The sequence below is a fragment of the Schistocerca piceifrons genome, chromosome 3 (assembly GCF_021461385.2).
Source record: "Schistocerca piceifrons isolate TAMUIC-IGC-003096 chromosome 3, iqSchPice1.1, whole genome shotgun sequence".
Taxonomy (NCBI): Eukaryota; Metazoa; Arthropoda; class Insecta; order Orthoptera; family Acrididae; genus Schistocerca; species Schistocerca piceifrons.
This window is the reverse complement of record NC_060140.1, coordinates 90,646,839-90,662,729: the sequence shown is the minus strand read 5'-3', so window position 1 is coordinate 90,662,729 and position 15,891 is coordinate 90,646,839. Positions and strand designations below refer to the sequence as shown.

Below are 15,891 nucleotides of genomic sequence, written 5' to 3'. Positions count from 1 at the left end.
AGGGCGTCTTTGTCAGTTGAGTACAATTGTTGTAGAGAGTGAAGGACACTCAGAGAATCGGAACAAACAGTGAATTTAGTACTCGAGTCATGTCTCATCCACTCAGTGTCCACAAGATCGCATACAATACCGAGTCGAATACAGTAAAGCCTTCAGGCAGTCGGACCTTGAGGACACGATCAAGGAAAACAACAGAACAACCAACGGTGCCACTTGTTTCGACCCATCCATATAGAGAGCTGTAGAATCGTGGTGTTCAGCTAAAATGTCCTTAAATAATGATCAAAAACATATGCACTGCTCTAAATCTAAAATTTCTCTGGGTCTCTGCAACAACCAGGGTGGCAGACAGTCAAAACCCTGGATCTGGGGTTGTACTTGCTCCACACCAAGTGACCCCAGCACACGCCGCACGCACATCCCAAATAGTATTGTCGCTTTTGGACAATTGTAGAATGGGTGGATGAACAGCAGTATGGTATACAGCGGGATTTGGAGCTGCGAGAAACTTACATGCCTGAGGCACCATGAGAAGTTGCCGTCGAATTATAAGTTGCTGTTCACCAGCCCCAGCACAGATATTGTGTTTATAAGCACCCTTCGCCAGCCTAACCCCCCTATGATGGACAGCGTTAATGATCTTCAGAAAAGGAGGCCTTACTGATATATGCAGAATACTCCCATAGTCTAGCAGCGCACGCACAAAAGCGACATCAAACTGGAGATGATGCGCTCCGTCCGCTCTCCAAGATCTGTGGCTAAGGCACTTTGTGATAATCAGTACTTTCAGGGTTTTGGCTCACAGGTCTCTCAGGTGTGGCTACTACGTCACTTTGGCCTCATTTGAGGCCTAGAAACCTCACTGAGTCTTTCAGAAATGGTTCAAATGCCTCTGAGGACTATGGGACTTATCATCTGAGGTCATCAGACCCCTAGAACTTAGAACTACTTAAACCTTACAAACCTAAGGACATCACACACATCCATGCCCGAGGCAGGTTCGAACCTGCGACCGTAGCGGTCGCGCGGTTCCAGACTGAAGGGCCTAGAACCGCTCGGCCACACTGGCCGGCGCACTGAGTCTTTAAAACGTAGCGCAGTGTCCCTCATATGAGAGGTAGGCAAACTAAAAACGCGAGTGATTAAAATGAACACACACCTACCTGCAGAAACGGAAAACCCGTCTTTGCAGTCCACTACTCAAATCCCAGCACTGCAAGCTGCAGCTGGCGAGTCACTGTAGCAACACTGGGGAAGGAGCAGGAAACAGTAAAGTCGTCCACAAATAACGAGCATTGTGCAGGATTCCTCACTGTACATGTAATAGTTGTTCCGGCATAACAACCACCGGCACGACGATGAAAAACGTCAGCCAATAGTACGCTGACTGGGACGACGCCACTACTGGAGCAGCATCTATACGAAGAGAATATAAGCGCCGTGCCGCCTAGCCGCTCCCGAAGTGGAAGAAGAGCTGTCATACAAACGCTACAGCAGTGACTCATGAACTGTTTTGTTATGCTTTCATTGAAATTGTATATACCGAAGGACATTGATCATTTGCCTATCGTCATTAGCTTGCGACACACCTTTGTGAATATGCAAAGTTAAGTATTTAGATTGAGATTTTCATTCGGCAGCGGAGTGCGCGCTGATGTGAAACTTCCTGGCAGATTAAAACTGTGTGCTGGACCAAGACTCGAACTCGGTACCTTTGCCTTTCGCGGGCAAGTGCTCTACCATCTGAGCCACCCAAGCATGATACACAACCCGTCCTCACAGCTTCAATTCTGCCAGTACCTCGTCTCCTACCTTCCAAAGGTCCCGAGCTCGAGTCTCGGTCCGGCACACAGTTTTAATCTGCCAGGAAATTAACAAGTTAAGTATTGTCAATTTAACTTACGATTGCTTGATGTGTGGCGATACGATAAAGAGCTTCCTAGGCACGCTATATAAGGTGAGTGCGCAGGATACTACAATACTGTTTATGGCTACCGCAAAGTTGGTAACACTTAAAACACTGCCTTGAGTCACACCATTGTCATGCTCAAAACGATATGACAGCGTGTCACCGACGCGGACTTGAAAAACCGCCTGGATAGGAAAGACCATTTGAAGATGGTGAGATGCTCACAAAAGACCCATTTATGACGTTGTTCTAGAATACTGCGTTTGCAAGTAGTGTCGTAAGCCTGCTGACTAATCGGCTCTAGCAGGGTCAGATTGTCGACAGTGGACCGAAATAACCAGAATCTACATTGAGAGCGGCTAAGGAGTTGCCTGGTTTCTAACAATCAGACCAGACGATGGTTAAACATTCGCTCCAGAGTCTTTCCTACACAGCTGCTTAAGACGATATTCCTATAACTGCTGGGACATGTGCTGCCTGGTTTGAGGAGAGGGATCAAAAGTGCCTCTCTCCAAGAACTGGGAAAGTGACCTGTCTGCCGTATCAAATTAAAAAATTTGAGGAGGATTTCCATGATGGTGTAACCAAATGTCGAAGCATGGCAGCAGTGGATTTGGTCGTGACCGAGTGCAGTAGAACGAGTCTCAGACAGTGCCGATTGCAGTTCCCACATGAAGAAAGGGTAGTCATAAGACTCAGAATTGCTGGATCTGAACTCCAACTTGCCACCCTCTACAGTCGCACAGTAGCGGTGAAACGACAGGTACTGGCTTGCATTGGGAGTATGCAAGATGCTGCGCGATCGTCTGAGGGATGTTTGGAGACACCCTTGTTTCACCACTGCTGCTATTGGTAATCGTCTGTGTTTACTGGAAATCCTCCTCATGGCATCTCGAAATTTTATAGAACAAGTGGAACTGTTGATGGAGTCCAGGAAGGCTTGAGATGACCTTCCCTTACTCTACTTCATTAGGCTTGACTCCCGCAGTCCGAAAGGTTGTGAGGTTTCCTGCTGTTGTGTGGTACTTAAATCATCGAAGAGCCACACACCTGGCCCAGATTGCTGAGCGACAGTCACCACGCTGCAGGTTGTCTCCTAAGATGAGCTGAGGACATTGTCAGCTGCATGATGGATCACGCCTGTGATGCAGTCCACTCATTCCTGGACACTGTCACACTCTTCAAACACAGCCAGCTGGCTGAGCAGCATCCAGTTAGCCCTGCTGACTATCCATTTCGGTAGCGTCTGTTCAGGTAAAGCCCCATCCAGTAAGTCGATCCGCAGTGGAAAGTGGTCAGTGTACTGAAGATAATTAGTTGCTTCCTACTGAGTGGAGTCTGCAGGAGAAAGAAGGAAGAGGCGTAGATGGCTGAGGACAGTCCAGTAGCTGCCAGGTAAGGAGTGTCACTGCCTGTATTGTGGATGCATTGCTCCTGGGACATTATGTGGTTCTCCAAGACAACTTCAGGGCGTAGTATAGTGCGACCGCCATAAGATATTACAGGCATTGAAATCACCCAGTAGGAGAAATGAGTCGGGAGGGTGGGGACGGGTGTGGGGGAGAGAGGGTGTTCAATAAATCCTGCAAGAGTCTCAGAGTCTATCGCATCATGTGGAGGTAAATACACGAACAGATGCTTATAAACTGCAACAGCTACTGCCTGTAGGTCAATAACCCAGGAGAGAGCAGAGTAGTATTACGTGTTACTGACAAGAACAGCAACCCTGTCCTTGGCTCTTTCCGCAATCGGATCGACCTTTCGGAGAAGGGTGCAGCAGCACAGCACAGGTGTGTCACTGGCTTTAAATTGTGTTTCCTACAAACACAACCACAGGGGTTGTGCCTGTCAGGAGTTTCAGCTCACCCACATGCGTCCTGAATCCGTTAATGTTCCACTGTAATATGGGAGCCATTTATCATGGTGGTAGACTTGCCTTTCCAACAGGGAGGGGAACCTGTGACGGGTGGAAACACTCTTGGGGCTAGATGATTGCCCCAGTCCGACATCAAGGTCCAATGCCTCTACAGAAGAATCGTGAGAGATGTCACAGAGGAAGACCTCTGTTTACGTCCCGACTCAATCAGTGGTTGATATTTTGCCTTCAGTTTTATGCCCTGCACAGGTTTCAGAACCACAAGAGCGGCTGATGTAGTAGCAGCACTGAACGCCATACCAGATTGAATCTTTGGAAGGGCAGGCCTTTTCTGAAGATCTCGGCGAGATACAGGAGTCCAGCACAAGTGCATTGACAAAGACACTAACGATCTCCGTTTGCGCAGCAGCATCAGCTTTCTGCACTGGCTGTTTAAGAACAGAAGAAAAGGAGGTAGCGAACTTCGGGGCAGCAGACATTATACATCTTTCTGGTATCACCTTACGGGAATCCTGGTCTGACGCTCACGTATCCTCTGTTCTTCAAGATGTATGCTGCAGTCCTGATTACGGACATAATGAACAACTGACATACATTATAGGAGATAAACAAGCCACACCTTCGTGGTCGGCCTTATCATATTTGCTACAAGTGCCTTATCCGTCACACCCAAGAATAGTATGCCCAAACCACTAGCATTTCAAACAGAGCAATGGGTTGAGGACATAAGGCCACACGCATAGAGAAAGGAAGGCTGCCTTAACGTGCTGAGCAAGTTTTGTGCTACTAAACGACAGGATGAAGCAGCTGGATTTTACAAGATCCCCATGCACACTCTTTATTATGTTTTCTTCGTCGTCTATATCTGCTGGTGCCCACTAATTTTTCAATTCCTCCTTGGGAATCTCCACTAGATTCCTGCATGTCGCTGTAATTCAAGATGGCGTGTAATCAGTTTCAGTAGCATATTCCACAAGGCATTCTCGAGGTTCTTAATTTGTTGGGAACTAGAAGTTTCCACCAATAGTGTCCCATAACGCATTTGCTTGACTGATCTTGAAGCGCTCGCAATGTCGTCTAAGCCTTTTGGAATATAGAAAGGCGAAACTTTCTCGAAGTTGTCCTCTTTCCTTTCCACTATTAAAACAAATTCTGATTACCAGTATGCGTTTTGCTGCTAGAGGCCAAACTTCTGGAACAAAGTCCTGAGTTAGGGGGACTTGTTTGATTGGGTGTTGGTACCTACCGGCGGCCGGCCCATACCTCTGGCTGGAGGAGGAGAGAATGTGGAGGCTCCCACCTCAATCCAACGAGTACCTAGACCGAACCCTATGTGCCTGGGTAAGCCTTATACAACTGTGGTCTCTAGCTAACGATTGTTCCACCTCAAGAGCCATGGATCTCATCAGCGTCCAGCATACCTTGAGACTGAAGCGTTTGCTAGTATAGAAAGACATTATGTATGAACTAGTGAATGTGACGTGCTAGATTACACACAGTGGTATATCTAGAGAATCACCACGTTTGAAGAACGGCAAAAAATTACAAGACCGAAAAATACTTAATATAGAGTAATGAAGTTTGGGGAATAGTTTTGCCTAGGTAACATATTTGAGTGAGAAACATTGCAAGATCACAGATTAATGTAAGTGCGAGATAAGCCATTGCAAACATGAAATGCCAGCACAATAATAACTTGCATAAACATCAGAATGTTGAATGCAAGCATGCAAACGTGCTTGCATTGTGTTGTGCAGGTGCCGGATGTCAGTTTGTGGGATGGCGTTCCATGCCTGCTGCACTTGGTCGGTCAAGACAGCGACGGTTGATGCTGTTTGTGGGTGACGCTCGAGATGTCATCGGATAATATCCCGTATGTGCTCCATTGGAGGCAGATCTCGTGATGGAGCAGGCCAAGGCGACTTGTCTACACTTTGTTGAGCACGTTAGGTTACAACAGCGGTATGTGGGCGAGTGTTACCCTGTGGGAGAGCACATTGCGGAATGAAACTTCCTGGCAGATTAAAACTGTGTGCCCGACCGAGACTCGAACTAGGGACCTTTGCCTTTCGCGGGCAAGTGCTCTACCAACTGAGCTACCGAAGCACGACTCATGCCCGGTACTCACAGCTTTACTTCTGCCAGTACCTCGTCTCCTACCTTCCAAACTTGTTCGGTAGCTCAGTTGGTAGAGCACTTGCCCGCGAAAGGCAAAGGTCCCGAGTTCGAGTCTCGGTCGGGCACACAGTTTTAATCTGCCAGGAAGTTTCATATCAGCGCACACTCCGCTGCAGAGTGAAAATCTCATTCTGGAAACATTGCGGAATGCTGATCCTGACGGGCAGCACAATAGGTCAAATCACGAAACTGGCGTACAAATTTGCAGTCAGGGTGAGTGGGATAACAACAAGGAGTGCTGCTGCTGCCATTGCATTAAATCGCATCCCAGACCATAAAAATGTTCAAATCTTATGGGACTTAACTGCTAAGGTCATCAGTCCCTAAGCTTACACACTACTTAATCTAAATTATCCTCAGGACAAACACACTCACCCATGCCCGAGGGAGCGCCTTTTAGATCGCTCGGCTAATGCCGTGCGGCTCCAGACCATAACTCCAGTTGTTGGTCCAGTGTGTCCAGCACGCAGTTAGGTTGGTTGCAGGCCCACTGCTGGCTTTCTTCTAATCAACGCATGGCCATCACTGGCACCGAGGCAGAACCAGGTATCATCGGAAAATCAACACACCTTCACCCTGCCCTCCAGTGAGCTCTCGCTTGACACCACTGAAGTCGCAAATGGCGGTTGTTTAGGGTAAGTACAACGCACGCTGCAGGGCGTTTGGCGCGGAACTGTCCTTGAAGTAATCGATTTGTAATAGTTTGTTGTGTCACTGTGGTACCAGCTGATGTTCAAATTTCTGCTGCGGATTCAGTACGATGCGCCATAACCACACGCAAAACACGATGGCTCTGAGCACTATGGGACTCAACATCTGAGGTCATCAGTCCCCTAGAACTTAGAACTACTTAAACCTAACTTACCTAAGGACATCACACACATCCATGCCCGAGGCATGATTCGAACCTGCGACCGTAGCGGTCGCGCGGTTCCAGACTGAAGTGCCTAGAACCGCTCGGCCACTCCGGCCAAAACACGATGGTTTAGCCTCTCGGTAGTGCCATTTCGTTATCCGCATCTTCTTGTGACTACTCTCGTAAGCACCGTTGCAAGCCATCACGCCAAATCGTCGCATTCTTGCTAAGGCTTTCTGCAGTATCGCAGAAGGAACATCCACCTTCTCCTAGCCCTGTTACACGACCCCGTACAATCTCAGTGAGGTGTTGATAGTGGGGTCTTTTTCACTTTAAAGGCATTCGTCTCTAACATCAACTCACCATGTCCAATCTCAAAAGTAACTAACGGTCACGGTCGTTACAGCGTGTACTTAAAGCAAACCTGATTTGCATCCCACAGTGGCACTACTAGCGTCACTCTTATGCGATTGGCGCGAAATCTGAACAGACGCCTACCAACTTACGTCGCACAACTCCTCGGTGATGTGATTTTTTTCCGTCAGTGTATATTGATACTTGTCATTCCGTAGTTGTTCTTTAACAGATAGCTTACGGGGGAAGTTACACTCATGCTCATAAGTTAAGAATAATGCTGATACATGGTGAAACAACGCTCTGGTGGGCGGTTTGCGGGTTTAAATCACCTCGGGGTATGACCATGCGGTGCATTTGACCTGCGGTCGTCGCACGGTAGCGCTGGCAGCAGTCCGTATACACAAAGATGTGTTGGTGCATGTCAGAGTACGGTGCAGCGAGTAAGTGTGCAGACATTTTCAGACGTGCTAATGGTGACTGTGTGTTGAAAATGGCTCAAAGAACACATATTGATGACGTTATGAGGGGTAGAATTCTAGAGCGACTGGAGGCTGGTCAAACACAGCAGGTCGTAGCACAGGCCCTCCGTGTGCCACAAAGTGTGATCTCAAGATTATGGCAACGATTCCAGCAGATAGGAAACGTGTCGAGGTGCTACAGTACGGGACGTTCACCACAAGAAGACCGCAGACGGCCACAGAGTACTGCAGGTAGCCTTGCTCGGGACCTTACCGCAGCCACTCGAACAGTTGTCTCCAGACTTACAGTCTACAAACGACTGAACAGACATGGTTTATTTACCCAGAGACCTGCAAGGTGCATTATACTGACCCCTACTCACAGGAGAGCCCATAAGGCCTGGTGTCAAGAACACAGTGCATGGTCATTGGAACAGTGGTCCCAGCTTATGTTCACAGACGAGTCCAGGTATAGTCTGAACAGTGATTCTCGCCGGGTTTTCATCTGGCGTGAACGGAGGCAGATACCAACGCCTTAATGTCCTTGAATGAGACTGGTATGGAGGTCGTGGTTTGACGGGGTGGGGTGGGATTATGATTGGTGCACGTACACCCTTGCATGTCTTTGACAGAGGAACTGTAACAGGTCAGTTGTATCGGGACATTTTTCACCAGTATGTCCGCCTTTTCAGGGGTGCAGTGGATCCTACCTTCCTCCTGATGGATGATAACGGACGGCCCCACCGAGCTGCCGTCGTGGAGGAGTACGTTGAAACAGAAGATATCAGGCGGATGGAGTGGTCTGCCTGCTCTCCAGACCTAAATCCCATCGAGCATGTCTGGGTTGCTCTCGGTCGACGTATCACTGAACGTCTTCAAACCCCTAGGACACTGGAGGAGCTCCGACAGTCACTGGTGCAAGAATGGGAGGCTATACCCCAGCAGCTGCTCGACCACCTGATCCAGAGTATGCCAACCCATTGTGCGGCCTGTGTACGTGTGCATAGTGATTATATCCCATCCTGATGTAGGAGTACATGCGCAGGAAACAGTGGAGTTTTGTAGCACATGTGTTTCAGGACGATTTTTTCTACTTATCACGAAAACCGTGGACTTACAGATCTGTGTCGTGTGTGTTCCCCATGTGCCTATGCTATTAGCGCCAGTTTTGTGTAGTGCCACGTTGTGTGGCACCACATTCTGCAATTATCCTTAATTTATGAGTATGAGTGTATAAAGCTTACGTTGATACCTTGGAAAGATAAAGTTACGCAATTAATTTTTTGTTTGTTTGCAGATATACGTCTCCAGTCCTGATGCACACTCAAATCTCGCACCATAGTACCGTTGGATGCCGCTAGAACAGAGCTAAACAGTTTAGACAACTGATAAAGTAGTAATACGTTGGCGGAAGCAGTAGAAATATCGTAGTTGTTTGAGGGTTGTTCAGATGAGCTCTGTAGCCGTCTGCGACAGCCCGGCACAGGTGAACATATACACTGCTGCCGCAAGACAATTAATTGCAGGATACCCCACTTTATCGGTACGCTGCACTATTATGTTTTGACTGCCCTCCAGCGGTGGACTAGGACATCTCTGTGTGAAGGGAGTCGTACTGTGGAGAAAGGAAATGTGAGCTGTCTATAAAGCTGGTAACGGGAACTGCTTCCGTACTCCGTGTTTGCACTGTGGCTTCGAGCGAGCCTTCCTGCGGAGAAAAGTCAGCAGCCGCTGTGTAGAGCGGACAGACAAATACTTCATGCAGACACATGGATGAAATGAGGAAACGATACCAAGTGTCTATTGTCTTACCGATGTGTTGTGGTCCTCAGTCCAGAGACTGGTTTGATGCAGCTCTCCATGCTACTCTATCCTGTGCAAGATTCTTCATCTCCCAGTACCTACTGCAATCTACATCCTTCTGAATCTGTTTGGTATATTCATCTCTTGGTCTCCCTCTGCGATTTTTACCCTCCACGCTGCCCTCCAATACTAAATTGGTGATCCCTTGATGCCTCAGAATATGCCCTACCAATCGATCCCTTCTTCTAATCAAGCTGTGCCGCAAATTTCTCTTCTCTCCAATTCCTTCAATACCTCCTCATTAGTTATGTGATCTACCCACATAATCTTCAGCATTCTTCTGTAGCACCAGATATCGAAAGCTTATATTCTCTTCTTGTCCAAACTGTTTTTCGTCCATGTTTCACGTCCATATATGGCTACGTTCCATAAAATACTTTCAGAAACGACTTCCTGACACTTAAATCTATACTCGATGTTAACAAATTTTTCTTCTTCAGAAACGCTTTCCTTGCCATTGTCAGTCTACATTTTATATCCCCTCTACTTCGACCATCATCAGTTACTTTGCTCTCAAATAGCAAAACTCCTTTACTACTTTAAGTGGCTCATTTCCTAATCTAATTTCCTCGGCATCACCCGACTTAATTCGACTACATTCCATTATCCTCGTTTTGCTTTTGTTGATGTTCATTTTATATCCTCCTTTCAGACACTGTCCATTCCGTTCAACTGCTCTTCCAAGTCCTTTGCTGTCTCTGACAGAATTACAATGTCATCGGCGAACCTCAAAGTTTTTATTTCTTCTCCCTGGATTTTAATACCTACTCCAAATCTTTCTTTTGTTTCCGTTACTGCTTGCTCAATATGCAGATTGAATAACATCGGGGATAGGATACAATCCTGTCTCAGTCCCTTCCAAACCACTGCTCCCCTTACATGCCACTCGACTGTCCTATCTACCATCTGGTTTCTGCACAAATTGTAAATAGCGTTTCGCTCCCTGTGTTTTACCTCTGCCACCTTCAGAATTTGAATGAGAGTATTCCAGTCAACATTGTCAAAAGCTTTCTCTAAGTCTACAAATGCTAGAAACGTAGGTTTACCTTTCCTTAATCTATCTTTAAGAGGTTAATCTGTGTAGGATAAATTAAGATAAATAGATTACAGTCTTACCGATAACGATGTAATTATAAACAGAGTGCATGATAAAATTGGTTACAGAAACATTGGAAAATTAAAATCTCTTTAATAGAAAGGGGATTTACTCAAGACTCCTGAAAAATGTCAGACCAAGGTCTTAATCCCTGTGTCACATGACTAGGCGACTGGAATAGGCAATCGTGAAAGTTGTGAAAGAAAGGCACAAGTAATGCCACAGTTTGTATGACTGTTGAAAGCATATGCGTGTACTTCTTTAGCAATATGTATAGTGTTTGTGTGTATTGAGTAGTGATGAGACACATATGAATATATTAGCAATAGTTTTGGCATTATCAGTCAACTTGCCTACGAAAGTATATTGTCCTTACACAGATCCAGGTCAGAATTCAACTGTTAGCAATTACATGTCTTTGTGTATAAATCGACTGACCTGTAATTTTTTTGTTTTTCACTGCGTATTAAGCTTCAGAGTCTAGCCCTGTAGTAAAACTCTCTGAGGACGATTACTTTATAGCCGGCCGCGGTGGTTTCGCGATTCTAGGCGCGCAGTCCGGAACCGTGCGACTGCTACGGTCGCAGGTTCGAATCCTGCCTCGGGCATGGATGTGTGTGATGTCCTTAGGTTAGTTAGGTTTAAGTAGTTCTAAGTTCTAGGGGACTGATGACCACAGCAGTTGAGTCCCATAGTGCTCAGAGCCATTTTGATTATTTTATCACTAACAATCAGATTTGACAGTTGTCGTAAAATTTTAGCTACTTGTCGCTGGAAACATCTGCAGACGCAGCTGCGTGTTTTAAAACGAACGCTTTCAGATTACCAATTGTAGTAAATAGCTGTGCATAGATTTAGGCTTTCTTACCAAGCACAGATGCAGATCTAACAGTTCTGCGCAAGGTAAGTGTTACATTAACCCTAGCATTACCAACGGGGGGGCCTCGTAGGCCCACTGACTCAGTTTTTCTATGTTGTATCCACACCCTTTGATATATGAACTTGAAAGCAAAGGTAATTGTTCGTTATTGAATGTACTATTGAGTCATTACAGAATTTCGGAATAAAAATGTAATTAAAATTCATTTACTTGATTTAATTCTCTGTGGGCCTTAGAAGCCCACCCGTTGGTAATAGCAAGGAAAGATTTACGAGGTTGAGTGTCTCGTTTCAAATTCTTACCATGAAACGAATTTTGGCATTGTTGCCTTCAGACATATTATTATGAAGCGGACCATTGTTATTTTCAGTGTTTCTGCTGCTGTTGAACCAGCAACATGAGTAGACATCGTTTACGTGATAGTTCCATTGAAAGAGTGCTAGAAGAAGTTTTGAACGAATCAGATTTAGAGGAAAGTGAAGTGGATGATGATGTGGAAGAAATTAGAACTGATTCATCGTCTGAGAATGAAGATGAGGTTGAAGCCAATCCACCAGATGATAATGATACGGAATGTGATAAATTCATTGCAAAAAGTGGACGAGAGTATATTACGAAGCCATCTCGTCAATATCGGCGTTCTGTACAAAATATAGTGCGAGAAAGAATGGGGCTAGGACAACAAGGAAGAATTGCGTCTCCGAAAGAGGCTATAGAGCTCTTTTTTACACCTCAAATTATGAATCTAATAAAACTACACTCAAATGAAGAGGCTTCTCGACTAGGTATTCAGCACACAGATGAAGATGAGTTATTTTGTTATATAGGACTCTTGCTAATCATGGGTTCAAATCATGACAATAAGATACCTGTCCAAGATTTATGGTCTTTGCTTCAGGGCCGACAAGTGTACTATGGATCAATGAGTCGGACCCGTTTTTTCGAATTGACTAAAATATTGAGGTTTGATGATAAGAACACAAGAGAAATTCGTCGCCAGACTGACAAGTTTGCTCCAATGAGGGAAATTTTTGAAAGCTTCAATTCTTCACTTCCATTGTATTTCATTCCTGGTCTACATACAACAGTGGATGAGATGTTGTCTTTGTTCCGTGGTCGCTGTCCATTCAAGGTGTTTCTAAAAGAAAAACCTGGAAAATACGGCATTCTAATTCGAATGCTGTCTGATTCTGAGACTAGATATGTGATCAGCATGGACATCTATACAGACAAGTCAGGAAATACACAGCATCCAAATGGACCGATGGAAATTGTAAAGAGACTAATAAAACCTATTGAAAAATCAGGCCGTAATGTTACCACAGATCGGTACTATACTTCAGTGGAGCTTGCTGAGACTCTATGGAATGATTTTCACCTCACACTTGTTGGCACCCTGCAGTCTAACAGACGACACATACCTGAAGAGCTGAAGACTACAACTGGCCGCAGTTTACAATCTTCCATCTTTGCTTATACTGACCCTCAGACACAGAGGCCACCAGTTACTCTTGCATCAACGCTAGTCCGCGAGAAGCCAAAACGACTGCTGTTGATGCTTTCAACTTATCACTCAGAAGGGGTGTTGAATGAGGACTCAAAAAAGACTAACATAAATCTTTTTTATAATTCTACAAAGGGAGGCGTGGACACCATAGACCAGATGGCAAGACACTACAGCACAAAGAGAGGAACAAGAAGATGGCCTTTGTCCCTCTTCTACACACTCATTGACATAGCAGCAATAACTGCATATTCACTCTTCCTCCTCAACTTTCCGAATTGGAAAAAGAATTTGCTAAACCGCAGAAGAGTTTTTATCACTAACTTAGGTCTCGAACTAATAAGATCTCAAGTAGATAAACGCGCACAAAATTTGTATGGACTTCAGAAGCCAGTAATAATGGCAATGGAAAGCATCACACAATGGAAGCTCAGCTGCTCTGTAGAACCATCATCCTCAACAGCAGAACCAGGAACACGTGGACGGTGCCACCTATGCCGCCAAGAAGCTGCATCTAAAAAGATCAAGTACAACAAGCTGGGAAAGTCAACTGTTACCTGCTCTCAGTGCCACAAACACGTCTGTGGGAAACACTGCAGGAAGACAGTGTTGTGTGAAAAATGCGTTGCAGAATGAGACAGTAAATTTTGTTTGCCTCATGTAGTGTATCGAATTAAAAAAGTCGTTTTTATAAGAAAACACTATTTTGAAACATTATTCCAAAAAATATATAAACTGAATCTCATGATTTCTTCATTTTATTCCTATTATAATAACATCTTTTATTATCCAGTATACAAAAACAATGTCTAAGCATTTTGAATTGTTATTAGAGGTATCAGAAGTAAATAAACTTGATTTACGATAAAATAAATTGTGGTATTCTTTATGGGCCTTTGAGGCCTCCCCGTTGGTATTACATGTAACAAAAAATACGTTGGTAATGCTAGGGTTAAAGCAGGTCGCCCGCATTATCAACCTTATATTCTACAGCACCGTCGACATTATCCCTTTTAAGATCGAAACTACTTATTATTGCCTCTTTTCCGTCTTTCATGTACAATTCCAGTTCTTTCAGCGTTCTGAAATATGTCATACGAAGCCCAGAGATAGTATAAAAATTCGAGTAGTATGATTTTTGAACGTTTGGTTTAACAGAATTTGCAACATCTAGTGTAAAATCTCGTTTCCTTGTTTCTTTTTCATGTTTGATTGGGTGTTTTGTGCTATATGTGGAATATATTTATGGTTGCATCATTTTGAATATATTTATACGTTAGTAATTCATGCAGATCTAAGTAAATGAAATACAAGCTGATTACTATCACAGCATAGGTAGACACCAAGTGCATAGCATTTTTGCAATAGCTAGAATGATACATGGTAAAAAAAGCAGGAACGGATTCATTGGAAATACAAGCCTTCTATAAAACTGCAACTGTTCCATAGCCATCATATGACTAAATGAACTGTGTTAGCGACACTAGGATTTTCCAGTGGATAGCTGCAGAAGTCAATAACGTTTGTTGAAAGACATCTTCCTGTGGAACACCAAACGTACAACTGGATAACAGGCATGGTCATTTCAGTTCCTCGCGTGATAATCATTATTTTCCGATAATTAAATAATACATGGGCCACAACTTTATCATCAATTGCATAAAGTCACGGTTTTATGACAACACTTACTCTCTAGTATAGCTAGATATAAAATTTATTCCATTTGTAAACTAGTCTTTAGTCTCTAAGGTGTCAGCGTGAAGAATATGTCAGTACATTCAACTCGTGGCAGTAACAGAAGGACAATGAAGCCATCTAAGTTATGTGGCTTCACATAGCTGTTCGCAGCAGCGGACAGACGACAAAACCCAAATTGCTGTGAATTACTCAGATCAGTGATTCCTCCCGACACAGAACTCTGCAGAGCCGTTCATAAATTTTCTCCGTTAGACATTAAGAAGAAACGAAGCACAGTTTCGTCTCTGCAATAGATTAAACGTACTGCGACGTAAATATGTGATTTAAGGTGGCAATATTGTGAAGTTGATAGGATTTTATCTTCAAACCAGGGAACAACTGTTTTAAAGTTCATTGCCACTCAGAATATTTCCAGGACATTCCATCGTGGGCTTACTGCAAAAACCCTTTAAGGGCAGATTTTGTCACTTTTGAATTATGTACGCTTTCTGTATCAAAAATGAATATCTTTCGTCTGGGAAACCAGTTAAGTGCAGTTCTCACTCTAAGAAGTTAAACAGATGTGGCAGAAATCTGTTAAGTGCATATTTGAATATTATATACAGCAAAAGTTATTTAGGTGCACTTAAATGACTTTTCCTGCGCTTTGTCGATAGGCTTTGTGAAATTATTTGAACATCAACAATCCGTTAAGGGCACTTAATGGATTTCAGCAGACAAACGCAAACGATATAAAAGAGATAAATGGTGGAAGTATATTGTGCTATGCTTACTTTTCTTATCTTAAACTGTCGGAAAAGTAATCCATTGTTGGTTTACAGTAATATTACTTTACGTAAACAGTGTGACATAGTTATTATTGTCTGTTATTAGAAAGATATCAAAGATAAATTTTGTTAACCGTCTGTGAAAAATCTGTGTTTAGTATTATTCTCAACAGTCGGCAACAGTGCTGTTGATTCATTGTTAGCGTTTAATAATACCACATTGCCTCAACAATGTGACATCAGTATTACAGTAAATGACGCACATGAATAGCTGAACGCCCATTGTTGCAGGAGCTCTCATGAGTTCTGTAGTATTGAGCCAGTAGCCAATAGTGAGCTTAATTCAAAAAATGTTTTCAAGCAGCATCCTGCTTGTGCCATTGGCCAAGAAAATGATATCTACAGAAAATGAAAGTGCAGGCAAGCAATAAATTGATGCTCTAAACATG

General features: G+C 44.2%; 1 non-coding gene across 1 annotated transcript; it reads left to right on the top strand.

Moving 5' to 3' along the window:
* Positions 1-5,955: 5,955 nt before the first annotated feature.
* On the top strand, positions 5,956-6,029 carry Trnas-cga. The gene has a single exon. It is a non-coding gene; the product is annotated as a tRNA-Ser (tRNA).
* The last annotated feature ends 9,862 nt before the right edge of the window (positions 6,030-15,891 follow it).